This window comes from Chelonoidis abingdonii, chromosome 13 (genome assembly GCF_003597395.2).
Source record: "Chelonoidis abingdonii isolate Lonesome George chromosome 13, CheloAbing_2.0, whole genome shotgun sequence".
Classification (NCBI taxonomy): Eukaryota; Metazoa; Chordata; order Testudines; family Testudinidae; genus Chelonoidis; species Chelonoidis abingdonii.
In genome coordinates, this window is record NC_133781.1 from 26,297,331 (window position 1) to 26,313,659 (window position 16,329).

The window sequence follows — 16,329 nt, forward strand, 5'->3', positions numbered from 1 at the left end:
TTACTGAGAGTGAAACCCTGCTCTTCCTGGGTGCAACTGTGCTGGGGTGGGATGCAAAGTGAAAGCAGTGGAGGGTTCAGCACTAGGGTCATGATGCCAAGGCAGGGTAGGCTAGACAGGGATGGCGCAAGCATAGAACGTTAGATTGGAGTGCATTTTGTTGATCATTTGAAAGGACAGTGTGTACTCATGGCTAGTGCCTGCCACTAACTTCAGGAAGCTGCTAGCTGTCTGGAGACCTGGCTGGATGTAGCCTTTATCCAGCACACCTTGCTGCTGTGGAGTGGGACTGTTGCTTTACCACTCACTGTGAGTGGGGTGAGAGAGACTGTCACAAGTAGCGGGGATGGCAAAGTTCCCTAAACCCTTCTGCACTCACATATTAAAGGGCAGGAATCAGTCCTTAAAGTTCTCCTTTGTAGCATCACAGTTAGCCTTAAAAAGTAAGCAAGCAAAATAACCCACGACAAACGTCTCAGCCATAAAAGAGCTTGGCTAAAATTTCCACAGAAGGCCAATGATTTAAAATCAGGGGTCAGCTTTGGAAAATATTGACCCTAACTTGTAATTTCCTGAAACTTAAAGATTTTCTCCACGGTAAAAGCTGCTTGAAAAATCCTCTCTCTCATAATCAGCGCGGCCCTACCTAACAATTATTCAGTGAAACATTATGTTGACATTACTGTTTAGAATATAAAAAAGGGTTTTTAGAGAGAGAGAGAGAGAGAGAAACATGACCATATAGCACTAGTGAATGATTAAAAATTTAGATGACTGCCTTTGAAACAATAAAAACCTTTGGAAGCTTCTTAATGAGCAGCTATCAGAAATAAAGCATTTAAAACTTCAGAAAGTGCCTCTCTGGAAATTTCAGTGTCTTTGATGCTGTAAAACAACTGCAGGGTGGATTCATTTCAAGTTCCTTTTAGCATACTGGTTGTTCAGAAATATTGGGAGATATCTTTCTTAGCAATATGTGGGGAAAACAATGTCTTGGTCGCTTTCATTTATCTGCAATTTGACAGGAGTGCAGTTTATTAACTTGAAAAGAGACAGATACATTATCTGAAACACAGAGAGTATAGTGGATATTGCATCCCTTTCATACCAGTTGGGAGTCCATGACACTTTGAACTCACTTACCATTAAACGCCTTCCTGAGTTGTTGAAGAAGCCTTTAAAAAGGGAGCCGGTGCATTTATGATGTAAATTCGTTATTTTGACACTCTTTGAAATCTGTCATATTCACGTCCAATTTAATGCACCACAAAAATTCTTTTCTTTTAAAATACTTTTCTTTTAAGATTTCAAAGCCATTTTTATGTAGAAAACTATTATTATACCTAATATATCCTGAAAGTGTTATAGCAAAGGAACTTATATGATTCTGTTTTAAGTCATGTCAGGTTTTTAAACATGTCATTTCTTCAAATAAGCTTTGACCACGTTATCTTTTCCCCCCATTAGTTAAAGTGCACTTGATTTCCATGGATAGAATTAGTCAGACTATATGCTAGGATATCAACATTCACATCAATTGAAATTCTTTTGGACTGTATTCGATCAAGAATTGCACACATACCTAAGATCCGTACAGCCCTGCAGGCAGGTAAATACACACACAAACAGGTGTTCTGGATTGGAAATTTGAGAGCTTAACTAAAGCAGGGAGTATTTAAAAAAATAATATGAACTGGTGATGAAATTTAACTGCTTTTTTGAGGGGAGGGGAGAGCTATTTATTCTAAACGTGTGTATATATCCTGCATCCACTGTTCAGTTTAATTCTAACTAAATCCAAATCTCATATTTCAGCTCAATCTTCAATCCAAAACAAACCTCCTCAAGTTCACTAATCCTTATTATGCTGTGGATTTTAGCTGTACCTGCACTTCTTTATCAGTTTGCAAGATATTTTCAGCTGGTGCAGAGGTCTGCATGCAGCTCTGCTTCAAAGTTGCACACAGAGGATGCTCTGTAAAGAGTTTCAGAGAGCGTTTACAGATGCCTTATCACTATGGGAGAAGAAGGGAACTGGGCAGAGAGAACAAGTTTCTCCAGAAGGGTGCAGAATCTTCCTAATCTGGAGAAGCAATCAAGAGTTTCAAAGATCTCCTTCTACAAAGGAGAAAATTATGCTTAGTTATTAGCTGTCCAAAATCAGTGACCGTGTTTTGCAAAACATGTATGTTATACTATGGAATCTTACACTAAACAGTGTAAGTGATATTTTATATATATCCTTAATGAAATATAATTACAAGCAGTTGTATTTCAAATACAGTTTATACTGAGAGTGAGATAAACAAGGAGAATCATTACTTTGGTGGTATTTAACCATATAATGGTGATGAAGGAGACTAGCACTGATTTTATAAGGTCATCGTTATTTCCTTTGTTGCCTGGCTTTGTGATGGTACTTTCACATATTTCTCTCTTCCATCATACGGAATGATATTTCAGGACTTACAAATCTTCCACTCTTTAAGCAAAGTCGTTCCCCACTCACTATGATCACCTGCAAGCTTCCAGAGGCTGAATGTAAAGATGTTTTATATGATGTCTCCGGGGCAGAAATCCTAATAATAAACCTTAGGAAAGAACTACTAGGGGCTAATCTTCTTATAGTAGGCAACCAATGTCACGCGTGTCACAGGCGGCATGCGAGCTGATTTTCAGTGGCACTCACACTGCCCAGATCCCGGCCACCGGTCCGGAGGGCTCTGAATTTTAATTTAAAATGTTTAAGAAGCTTTATTTTAAAATTAAAAACATTATTTACTTTACATACAACAATAGTTTAGTTATATATTATAGACTTATAGAAAGAGACCTTCTAAAATTGTTAAAATGTATTACTGGCACATGAAACCTTAAATCAGAGTGAATAAACGAAGACTCAGCACACTACTTCTGAAAGGTTGCTGACCCCTGAGTTAGATCATCATGTCCCTTTGAAAAGGTAGGATATTGTCCCCTGCTAGATGTTATATCAGATATTACCCCAGTACTATACTTGATCTTAGCCAAAAGGCCATTAAATCTCAACTTGAAAAAAAAGGCAGCTTGATCCTTGAAGCAAGGAATCCTGCAGTGCTTGCTAACCTCATGGCCTGGTTGGGATCCTCGACAGAATGCATTTCTGCTATCATTTTCCCAAGTTTCAGATTTCTGGCTGGCATGAACAAACCCTTGGTTTCCACGAGAAAATATTTTGAAACGGTGCCTAATTGACTTGGGCCCAGTTCAGACTATAGTATGCCACATAAACCACCACCACATCAGTTCAAGGAAGAAAGGATGTCCCCATGCTTGGCTCAAACTATAGGGTATTTCCTTTGCCAAAAGCATTTTAATCACACTTAAGTATAGGTTTGTTGTGGCGGAAAGACAGAACCATTCCAGTTATTGATTTTTCCCACACAAGGAAACTTCTGTAACACAGCCCATCCAGTTAAATGTCCTGAGGTTCATTACACCAACTTAGTTGACTTAACTAGCCTTATCATATCGCTTCTCTGTTCTCGGCATTCCCACAGTACAAGGCATGTTTCTGTGGTCTGCAGTAGTATTATTTTCATTCAGTTTGTTGGTGTTAAGCTTAGTCCCCAAGCTCTGGACTCCATATCATTCTTCTGGTGTGTGTTTGATTCTCTCGTCTCTCCCTCCCTTTATTTTTTTACTAATTGGCTTCCCCCATTTATCTCTGATGGTAATTATAGTGCCCCCTTGGCAGAGAAGAGACTGGATCCAGTTATGAGTATAAATGGGATACTCCATAGAGGTGGCTGGACACAGAAAGACTCTGTAGTTCTCTTTGTCTCTCTAGTTCAGCAGCTGATTGCAAATAGACCTAGTATCACCAGTCAAGGTCTTACCGAGTGGTGATCTAGAATACACACTCATGGAAGGGGCTGCTGAGCATACTGCAGCAACACCCATGGGGCTAAGCACAATGGCAGAGAAAGTCCACAACTTTCTCCCCACCTACCAACCTACAGTGATGTTCAGTAGTGGGAGGTGTCTTCAAAACCCAGCCTCTAGTGCAGTGGTCCCCAAATGTTTTTGCTTGCAGCCCTGCCCCCGCTTATCTGGTCCGCACACCCCTGGGAGCAGTGGTAGGGCCAGGAGCGGGGCCATGGCCAGGCACCGTGGTTGAGAGCGTGGCCAGGGTCAGGCACCAGGGGCCGTGGTCAGGAGTGTGGCTGCAGCCGGGCACGGGGGCAGGGTCATGGATGGGCCAGGAGCAGAGCTGGGGGCAAAGCAAGGCTGGTGGTGCTCCTTCCCCATGGCCTGTGGAGGCTGGGCTGGCCTGGGCCCCCCTGCAACCCCTGAACATTCCTCCATTCCCCGTAAGGGGTTCACCCCACAGTCTGGGGATCCACTGCTCTAGTATTTGGGAGTTTGTGCCACATCCAGTGAAGATGTGAGAAGAGGCCTTTGGAACACAGGATCGGCCTTGTGGATTACAGGGGGCATGCCAGCATAGTTGATAGGGCAGGTGCGTAATGCTGGCCCTGCGTGTTAATACCTAGCATAGATCCTCCCACCTGAATATCACAAAGCACTTATGTCTGCTTTTAGTCTTATAATTTAGATATCATAAACAGGCTTGCCTGAATACCCTGGCTCCAAACACCTCAGACTCTGAAGAAGTTCTAATGCAGATCTATAGCGTGGGGCTGTGTCTTTTCCTTACAATGAACTAAAGCAAACTAAAGCAAACTGGGCAAGTTTAGATGCAGGTTTCACCTTTGCTGTTCAGGCTCATTGTAATGACACGGTTATCTGCTATATGCTGTAGAGAATTCCAGAAAGGGTGTGGTCCCTGGTAAGTCAGGGAGACAATGCTGGAACTTGAACTGTGCGCAAGTTTGTCTGTGTCTTGTTGCAGATGTTTTGTTTAATAAATGCCACCTGTTTAAGAAGATGACACCTACCTCTTTCTAGAGTTTGGTTCTAAAATTGTTTTCTCATTCTGGCATCTTTCTTATGGCCGTGCAGAGTAGCCCACTTGTACATAAGCCTAGCTGTCCACTTAAATTAATGGCCACACCTTTAACAAAATGACTATTAATTTTAGATGCCTCGATTTTTGGCCACCCAACTTGATACATTTTCAAGGGGGCTGATTTTCAGAAAGCACTGAGCATCTACCCTCTGGAGACCATGCCCCTTTAGGGGCTGAGGTTGGTTACCTCAGAAATGTGTCAACCAAAATCACTTTTGAAAATTTTGGGCAATAACTACATTTATTAACAAATTAAGGGCCCCATCCTGGTGTAAGTTCAGCAGCCACATAAACCAGGGGACCAGTCAAGTGAGGCAAGCTCAGCACAGGGTTTCATGATGAATCTGGAAGAAGTCATGTTGCAGTGTGTGCCAACGCTGTACATCATCATGGCTGGGAACTGTTCAATGAAAGTTCGCTACCTAGGCATGTAGAGCATCACCATTAACAGCAGCTTCTGTTATCAACCCATTACGTAGCCTCTTTCTTATCTTCCACTTCCCAGGAAACTGTGGAGATTTGTTTATGAACGTCAAGAGAGAGAGGGAGAGAAACATATGTTAAGCCACTGTGATAAATCAGACATACAGTAAGACAGAAGTAGGCAACCTATGCCACGTGTGTCAAAGACAGCACACGAGCTGATTTCAGTGGCACTCACACTGCCCGGGTCCTGGCCACTGGTCGAGGGGCTCTGCATTTTAATTTAATTTTAAATGAAGCTTCTTAAAACATTTTAAAAACCTTATTTACTTTACATACAACAATAGTTTAGTTATATATTATAGACTTATAGAAAGAGACCTTCTAAAAACATTAAAATGTATTATTGGCACGTGAAACCTTAAATTAGAGTGAATAAATCAAGACTCAGCACACCACTTCTGAAAGGTTGCCGACCCCTGCAGTGACAGAAAGAGGGAAACTGAATGAAGATGAAAGCAAAATACTTTTCTTTTAAATGCCATATTAAAATCCCTCTGAAATATTCTGTTGATCACAGGTGCACACACAATATTTATGCCTCAGATGATGCCAGTGGCAAGCAAACAAACTTTCTAGCCATTTGCAGACATCACTATTTGAAACACTGATGAAATGGAAATTTTATCATCATACGATTCCCCTGATAATTCTAGTCTAATTAATTTCTCTACCCCTCCCCTCTCCCAAACACACACACAAGTAGAAAGTGTGGAGGTGTATTCAGTGACGTAGTCATGAATGGGCAGCTACGAGAATGCCCCTGCCAGTGTGAAGTCACATGCAGGCTGTGCAGAGGATGCCATTTTGCTCTACCAAATGGCATCTTCCATGTACTGTGACCTCACATGCAAGGTCATGCTATATGGAGGACACCATTGAGAATAAAATGGCATCCTTCACATGCCAATATGCCGTTCCAGCACTATGCAGCCCCACGACAGAACAGGATATATTCAAACGCCACTCCCCAAGAATGAGCTGTCCCCAAGAATGCTCAGTCATGAAGCCTCCTCTGGTTCAAATGAGAAGGGCTGTTGGCTCAAGTGCTTTGGCTGATGGTAGCTGCCACCCACAGTATCACACAAGGAGAGCAGCTGTCCGTTAGGTAGCCAGGCCTCAAACCATGTCGGGCTTGGTAAGTTGAAGTCACCATGTTCTGTGCAAGAAACCCCACTTAAAAAGACAGGCTGCTGAATTCTGTGCTTCTTGCAATTTCTAAATGGCTTTCTGGAGATAGGGTGACCAGACAGCAAATGTGAAAAATCAGGACAGGAGGTGGCAGGGAGGTGTAATAGGAGCCTATATAAGAAAAAGACCCAAAAATCAGGACTGTCGCTATAAAATCGGGACATCTTGTCACCCTACCTGGGGAAGCTCCACATAGAGTATTACAGCCAATCCAATTCAAGAGGGATTGTTCCAAGGGAAAATCCAGAAAAGCCAATATTACCCTGCAGCTCTATGTCCTAGTTATATGGTGATGTGTCTGGATCCAAGGTTCTGTACTTGGCAATGTCCTTTTTTGGATTGTTTTGTTCAATCCAAGACCAACACTCATTTCTGACAGAGTGATTGCCTTTTGCTCCTGTATTGCCCAACTGCATGAAAGGACTTGCTGTCCCAGCCACATCACATGCATGTAATTTCTGAAAGAATCCAAACTTGGTAAGATCAACAAATCTTGATAGATTATGCAACCACAGATGGAAAGCAAGCATAAAGGCTTGCTAAGGAACATCACGGCATTAGGATATTCACCAAAACATCTTGATATGGAAGTTTAACTGTGCTAAGGGCAACTCTGAAAGAGACAAATCTGTGCCATGCAATCAGCATATACACACTTTACTGTTTCATGCTCTTTGAGTTTCTTATCTCTTCACCCTGTCACGGCATGCAAATTGCATGGTCCAGCCCTTCCTGAGATATGCAGAAATCAGCCAAACAACCCAGCACATATTTTGTTAATATCCATTATGTGTTTGTTGCTATTTACCATCTGTTTTTCCATGCACTGAAATAAACTTCAGATGCAAATCCTCCTGTTAGGATAGCTGAAGACAATTTAAAAAAAAAAAAAGAAAATCGGAGGGAAAAAAATAAAAAAAACAGAGGAGCAGCTAACTACATCCCAGATTGAAAGAAAAAGTGAAGCTGTACCACTGGATTGTAAAAGTGGCATCCACTGCACTATGCAGTCCCAACCCCTGCTTTTATTTGCTGAAGAACAATCTAAAGGAAGCTTTAGCCTAGCACAAAACTCCTCCATGAGGATCTTTGATTTCTATTAGCCAACAACTAATTTTCCTAAATACCACTAACATCTGGCTCTTTTGATCTGTCATTCATAGTCTGCCCCATACATAAATACAAATGCCCTGTAATTCTGATTCTATCACAGGCCACATGAAGAACAGTGATACTCCAAAACTAACTTGGCTATTAGTTTATTAGTGTTACAGAGGAATAAATCTCCATCTTGACTAGATTAGTGTTACACATTTATATAGCACCTTTCATTCAGTAGGTTCCCAAAAAACACACCCACACCCACACCCTCATTGGGCAAATTTTGTTCTCCGAAGCTGGCAAACCAATATTTTTTGCTCAGAAATCATGGTGACGAGTGTATTATAGAAACTTAAATGGAATAGCATAGAATAAAAGACAGTGCAACTTAACAACTTCCATAGAACTGAGTTCTACCTCCTTGTGCACAGGCAATGTAACACATGAAATGTGTCCCAACAGTATCGGTCAACTTTAGATACAGTTGGAAGAATCCCTGAATATCTATACCAGTTGATTACATAGACCTTGCATTGGTGTAACTGGAGTACAATTTGGCCCTGAATGTATTGCAATTACTCCACCAGGCATCAAAATGGATCACCCTAGGAGGAAACTCGTGTAGAGTTGCTCGCAGAGGATGGCTCCCAACAGATTTTGTGGAAGGGACGTAAACTCAACCACCTGTAACTTTTTCTGTTTCACTTTTTCTGATAATATACAACCTTAGCACTCACCAGCTTCTGAGCTACTTTAGGACTTGAGCGCTTGCCTCAAACAGAAGCCTGACACTTAGAGACTTATCCAAAGCCCGCTTAAGTCAACAGGTAGGCGCTCCTTGATGTCAGTGTACTTTGGATCAAGCTCTTTGGCTTGAGGCTGTGGTCTCACTTACATAGTGCTTACCACTTGATTCTCTGCATTAGATTTGACTTGACTGTTTGAATGCTTTCTTGGGGTTTTAAATATTACTCCCACTAATAGAAGGAGTCAATAATATATGCTGATTGAACATTTGACTCTGTTTTCTCTTTATGGCTGACCTAGGATTCCTGCTGATCTAACTTTTCAAAGAGCAGAAAAGTATGTGAAAGAAATTTTATTGAAATATCTTTGGCAGAAGAGCCTAATGGACGCTGCAGTGTTACCTAGGAGGGAAGGTAGGAAAAGGGTATTTCAGAGGCAAATACAAGTTTCAGAAAAAATGTCCTATTCACTTTTACACTCACTGCTGTTAATTCCCCAACTTTCCTTGCATTGTGCCAGCCATTAAATGGACAAGAACATTCCTTTTTGGCGAGTGGCAAAGTTCCAGCTTCATTTCTAAAATCAGGGAGCCCACCCTGTTTTCCGAGATGGCCAATGCATGAAGGTAAAGTGTCAGCAATAGCCAGGAGAGGCAACGCATGTGCTTCGCAAGGGTTCTCAAATTTCATTGCACCGTGAGCTCCCTTTGGGCAACAAAAATTACTACATCACCCCGGTGGCGGCCAGGGGGGAGGGCTGTAACCTGAGCCTTACCACCCAGGGATTCAGCCCGAGGCAGTGGGGCTTGGGACTCAGGCCCCAGGAAGTCTAATGGCAGCCCTGGTGAGTCCATTAAAATAGGGTCCTGACCCACCATTTGAGAACCGCTGTGCTACTGTAATCCCTTTACCTATTCCACTAATGTAGTGTAGAAATAGGGACAGTGGTCAGAAATACATCAACAACAAGGCAAAAAATATCTGGAGTGAGTGAGTGAGTGAGTATTTGGGAAGAAGCTTTCAGGGTACTTTGTATGGTCGGAAGGCAAAGACCTGCTGTATTACTTGCACTGTGGCAAAGCCAGCGAGTGATATGAAAGTTACTCGCAGGTTTGCATTTCAAATCTTGTTTGTTTTGTTCCTGTCTTGAGCATCTTTCCTTTACCCTCTTCACATGCGACTCACAGAGCTTCCCTACCGCAGACAGCTGTACAAAGTCCTTGGATCCTATTTTCTTACTTTAAGGAAAGATTTGTCTTCTGGGACTCCAAACTCATTTCATAGTGAATCTAAGCAGGCTATACATGATAAAAAGCCTTCACACCCAATGGAAATACTGATGCTAGTTTAGATTTTAAATATTTATATTTTTCTCTTCTGTCATCTCAGCATCAAAAATTCTAAAGCAGAGATTATATATATATGCAATATATAAATACAGCCCTAGAAAAGCTGGCATGCTTTTCTGATTTGTATGGGTTTTACAACAATATTTGACCCACTTCCCAAGCTACACAGAGATGGCTAACTGCAAAGGAAGTTTGACATGAACAGATAGCTCACTGGAAGTATTTGACATTCAAGCGGTGTTGAGTAATTTTGCTTGGACTCTTAAGTCACGTGACACATCTGAAGAAATGTCTCCTCTCAAAACCTGTTTGGTTGCATTGGGGGGATTCTTCACATTCTTCTCAGAGATCTGAAGATTCACACAGTAAACCCCTCCATGAGCATCCAGGATCAAGCTAATCCCAGATGTAATATGACTGAAGTTACACCACCGCTGAAACTGGCACCTGCATCACAATCATCCACCTTTGTCTGAGTGTTAATACCCGTACATGAGCCCTACCATCTCAGAGAAGGAGTTTTTGGCTTTTAATCATATTTCTGTTAATTCTGCAGTAATCATTTCCTCTAGCATAATGTTGCTATCTAATTAAGGGAATATAATTCTCCATTCCCCCAGTACTGATATTCAGTTTGCTCTCCTTTGATCTGGGGGAATCTTGCTGGAGTTCAAAGATGGACGGGATTTGTGTTTTCACTGTTTGATCCATTTTTATTATGTATTTTTACCTCCATCACATACTTTATGCTGCTTCACTTTTATTTTAATCATGCATTGTTATAACTAACATCTACCTACTGCTCTTTTTTCACTCCTTCTGGTCTCCTACACTCTCGTTACATACAGTTCAGACCTGGGATGTAAACTTTTATCTACCTGAAAATGCCAGGGGAAGTGTGCTATTCTGGTAGCTTTAGTACAACAGGAATAGCAACTCAAGTGCACTTCAATATCAAAGGTTTATGGACCAGATCCCACACTGACAATCTACCTGGTATCACTCCACTGAAGCCAGTGGAGTTAAACCAGTATAGCTGGGAGAACAATCAGGCCCATGTCACCATTGTTCATGAAGGAACAATGGAAAATGCTGCCCCTGTCATATTCTCTTTTGGGAAGCACAGGAGATATTGTTCCCATGGACTATTAAAGGGCCACTGCTATGAACAATGGATTGCAAAGCCAACTTACCTGGAAAGTGTTTAAAGTCCTTTCCTAAGGAAGGGATTGAGTCAAGTCATGAAGTTCAGATTCACAAATGGCTCTGAGCCCAGTCTTCGCCAAAGTTCAGGTCTGGTGGGGACATGTGTTCTGCTTTAGCTTGTAAGTAGGACTGTATGATGATGTCAGTTTCAGAACTGCATCTGGATTCACACTTCCCTGAAACTGGAGTTTGTTCAGTTGTGTTCTGGCTCACCCTATTGTTCAGACACAAAGTTCTGATGTGGAACCAGAGCTGAACCTGAACGTCCTCTAAGCTCAGGAAGGAGTGCTGAGATCTGGTGTGTGGATTAAGCCCATTTAAAAGATGGCAAATGTCTCATCTCAGTTTTGGAATAGTGCAGAACCCTTCTTCCCATGCTCAAAAGTTCCATTCATTCTATTGCAAGGCTCAACAAAATCGTGCCTGTGCTTCATCTCCTGCTAGAGTCCAGCTCTCTGGGCTTAGTTTCTAAACATGCACTCAGATATCACACCGATGATTTCAGTTATAGATACCTGGAGAGAAAGACTATTGGATTGGCTGGTGAGGTTTTTTTGGTAATGAGAAATAGGGAAAGAGAATTGGTCTCCCTGTCCACCTCTTTCATATTTAACATAAATGAGTGCAGGGGACTCTAGATGACCTCTCAAGGTCCCTTCCAGTCCTACAATTGTATAAATGGGAACAGGGATTTCCTCACTTCAAGTATTAGTCTTTAGCTGCAAAGCCACCCAGCTAACTACCCCTGAAAGATCTGCTATTTTACTTCTCTTGTCCTTTCCATCTTCTTTTCTTTCTCTCCTCCAACTTCCCTCCTCTGGTAGACCATTCATTTTAAAAGGAAGAACTAAAGCAAATAAATGACGATTCAGCTAGCCTCGTAAATACAGTTCTGAAAACTGAACATATACCTTGTTTTTAAACTTGCATGTGCCTCACTGTACATGGTTCACTTTCCTCCAAAGCTAGGACAAGCTAAAGTTTCCTGCAATGTACAGATTTCCCAGACCTCTCTAGAGCACATGCCATGATCTTGTACTGTGCATAGGGAACTTTGCAGATTTCCTGTTGCAGTCTTGCATCTTCTATCCACGTCTCCCAGTTCTGGGAACCATATGAAAAGTTCCTCAGTGTCAGCATCTCCTCTCCAGCAGGCCTGGACTGCAAATCCTTTGTGGCACTAGCTCAGACAAGAAGCAAAGACAGAAAAGCCTGGCAGAATTTCCCTTGCACCTGAAGGTTTTCCCAGCAGTGTCACCTTTACCAGTTTCTTCACTTAGGACTGGTGAAGGCAGGAAAGTATTGATGCTCAGCTTTTTTTATTGTTTCTCAATTCCAGATTTTTCTCCTGAACTTCTATGTTCATCCATGGGAAATAAAACCCTTTATTATAAAATTTGTCAAATGAGACCACCCAAGAGGCTGAGGGGAGAGGATTGGGGAAGTAAGAAATGCCTTGAACACCCATTTTCTTGTTGATGGCTTAGAAAGGGAATTGACGGTTATTGTCTCCCTTTAAATATGTTCTTTATGAGGAGGTCATGTAGCAGGCACATCATTGTCTAATTACAGCCATGCAGATAACACGGAAACAAAATATATGGAGTTTTTCCAAAAGAGAAGATGCAATTTCAAACAATATACCGTACAGTTCATTATCCCAGCCATCCAAATACAGCATACAGCTTTACTCAAACAGGACTAAATATAGTTATAAGCTGTTGAACGCTTTATTTTGCCAATTGTTTTATTGCCAAGGGGGTGTCTAAGCTTAATCAGCCATTGGCTAATATCTTGAAAATGTAATCAGCAAGGCCCATTGTTTAAATAGCTACATGGAAAACTGGGTTTGTGATTGGGATTTGCCAAAAAGGACAGACTTTTTATTTTTTGCATATTCCATATTTATTGAAAGTCCAACTTCTACAGTTGCAAAGAGTTGCACAGGATTTAGTCAATGGAAATTGCATGTAATGGGAGCTGTTTGATGAAATCCCATTAAAGCCAATGGGAAGTGTGTGTAATGGGAAATTGTACAACTAAAAGTCCATTGATTTCAATGGGAATGGTGTACTTAAATCCAATTAACGTCAATGGGATGGAGTCATCCATGGTGTAATTCTTCTGAAGTCACCAGAGCTTTACCACCAGAGATGAACTTGCCCAGTGCAAGTTGTATGTAATGGTGCCTGGTCAGCTACATCCCATTCAAGTCCATTGGGACTGATTCGGCTCAAATCCCATTCAATGGGAATTATGTGGCTTAAGTGACAACTTGAGTGTTTCCCTATCAAAATTTCCAGAGACAAACCAGTTACTGTAAAAAAAAAAAAAAAAAAATGATGCAGGTGTAACCCTTCTGCCCCTCTGAATTGGCAGCAACAAGGCCGGGTTCAGTATCCAGGGGTTCCGTTTCAGTAACACAAAAATAACCGGCTCGAGCCCCACCAGTGACCTGGGACACTTATATACCACACCCCTCTGGGCGCCTCTAGAGGCAATACTTCCCCTCTCGCAAGCACGGAGTCTGAGTGTAACAAAATCTTTTTAATAAAGAAAGGAACCAATGCGGCCATTGGAGAACACCACATAGAGGTTATAACACAAACCATACAAAAAACCCACCTCCAAGTACGTTTGGCAATGTCCTTTTCCCCTTAGGGTCTTAAGTCAATTACCCCAAAGTCCAACAACCCAAAAGTCTCTGGTCAGTGCCACCCCAGAATTCAAGAGTTTATCTGTAGAGTTTACCCCCCAAGCCTGGTAGAAATGGGGGGGAGTCCACACAGGGTGTTATGGGGCACCTTACATGGGCCAGGGCCAACTGCTCCACCTCTCCATGAAGTTCTGCTGCTGCAGCCGTCACCACGACCAGCTCCACCACACCAGCTGTGCTGCTCCTCCAGGTGCACTGCTCCTCCAGCCACTCTGCAAACCACTTCACTCTGCTCACTGTTCGTGGCTGCTCCAACACGCTGCAGCTGCTCTGCCAGCTGCTTAACGATAGGTCTTCAGACTCCCCACCTAGTTAACAACAGCACTCAGTTCACTCTTTCAGTGATTTCATCTCTTGGTAGGGGAGCCCTGGGCTGGTGCACCATTGGACCAACATGAATCAGCTCAGCAGTCTCTAGATGGACTCCTAATGGAATCAAATTAGCTCTACTCTTTAACAGTGGAGAGAGGAGGATGTGCAAATTGGTGTTCCAGGCTCTCAAAAGGGGCCCATGCCTTCAGACCCCACCTCTCTCCCTTCATAGGGTTTTGGAACCCATGTCCCATGTTTAGCAAGTACCACCCAACTGAGATTGAGTCATTTCTGTCACAAAGCAGTCCCACAGCTCCCCATTCACACAATCAGGGTGACACACACTTTTTTTTCCTCCTGCCCCCAATAACAAAGAAATTGGGGATTCCAGAGCTGTTAAAATCACCATCCCAAACTGCTGTGGGGTTATGCTAATTGGGGGTGGATGCCAATGTAAATTCTTAAAATTCTTTCCACACTCTCTACAATTCACCACCAGATGTCAGGGTAGCGTATCCTGACTCTGCTTACACAGGTATAAATAAATAGCAATGGATATTCCAGCAGTCCATCAGCAGTCCACGGCTCTCAGGGCTCCTTGCCCGGAGAAAGCCACATGAAGCCACAGCAAGTGAGACTGAAAAACTCTTCCCCCATCATTTCAGTGGGAAAAATTATTTGACATTGAATGCTGTTTTGGAGCACGCGTCTGTCAGCATTTGGGGGAGGGAGAGTAATGAGTTGGATTTTGCATACCCTGTGAACAGCTGGTGTGCAGAATACATAGACAGAACTGAGACAGGCAATAGAAGATCAGAGGCTACAGTTGATTATCTTGCCACGAGACAGCAAGGGCACTATTTGTATTGACATTGGATGCGATTGTGCCTGTTTTGCACCCATCTCATTTTCTGGTTTTCAGAGCTCTCTTCTTTCCTCTACCAAAGGAAGGTTTCTTACTATGGATTTTCTGTCCTTGCAGTGTGGTCCCAGTCCTCCCATTGCAGCACATAAAGACTTTATCAGACTTATCCAAGACAGATACTGGTTTCATTTTCAGACACCACCAGAGGACATCTCTTGGAACATGATCATAAGCCCTCTCAGGATTGAGGAATACTACATACAGAGTTTTCCTCTATATTTTTCCACAGAGAATCTTAATGCAAAAGTAGCATCCTGAAGAAAAACAGTGGCTGACAGGGAAACCTCTTCCCAGAGACTCATCCACCAGAGAGGAAATAACGCACTTTCAAGGGTGGTGAATTAAAAAAACCCATATAAACAGTGTCTGAAGCTTACTGCTATTCCCATCTAAACCAATGGGAATGGGATTCTCGCCATGGTCTCTCAGTTAATCAAGTTTTCTGATCCTTCACAAAGGACTTCTCTGCCTTAGAGAAATTTGAGGCACTGAGCAGCATTTGGAAACTCTCCTACACTTATAATGCACTGTAGCATCCCCATACAAAAAGGGGCTTCCAGACATGAATAGAGTAACCACCATTTGGTTTAGACTTGCTTAGATCAAGGCTGACTAGCCACCAGGCAGGCTTCCACTGTGCCAGTCTCCCTGACATAGCCCCAAGGGAGATGGAGAACACTGGGACAATAGCCCCACAGCGCAATTAGTCCTCCTGCTACCGTCCCAAGGTGCACCGGGGACTACTCAGGTGTCACACTGGCTCATTCCAGCTGAAACTGACCAAAAAAAAAGTGATGGAGGTTTTCCATAAAGGGCAATTTATGTGTGTTTATACTGCCACTAACCCCCTGCTTTGTTTTTATAAGATATTCAGGATAAAGGGATGTCTCCCTGATCTCTCTGTATTTGAAGCAATACAGTAGCATGTAATTGAGGGTGGCTCATTTTTAGGCTAAATGCACTGCTCAGAGTCCCTTAGAACAGTGTTTCTCAAACTTGGGACACCACTTGTTTAGGAAAATCCCCTGGCGGGCTGGGCCAGTTTGTTTACCTGCCACGTCCACAGGTGCGGCCAACTGTGGCTCCCAGTGGCCGTGGTTCGCTGCTCCAGGCCAATGGGAGCTGCTGGAAGCGACGCGGGCTGAGGGATGTACTGGTCACCGCTTACAGCAGCTCCCATGGGCCTGGAACAGCGAACTGCGGCCGCTGGGAGCAGCGATTGGCCGAACCTGCAGACCTGGCAGGTAAACAAACCAGCCCGGTCCACCAAGGGCTTTCCAGCGTCCCAA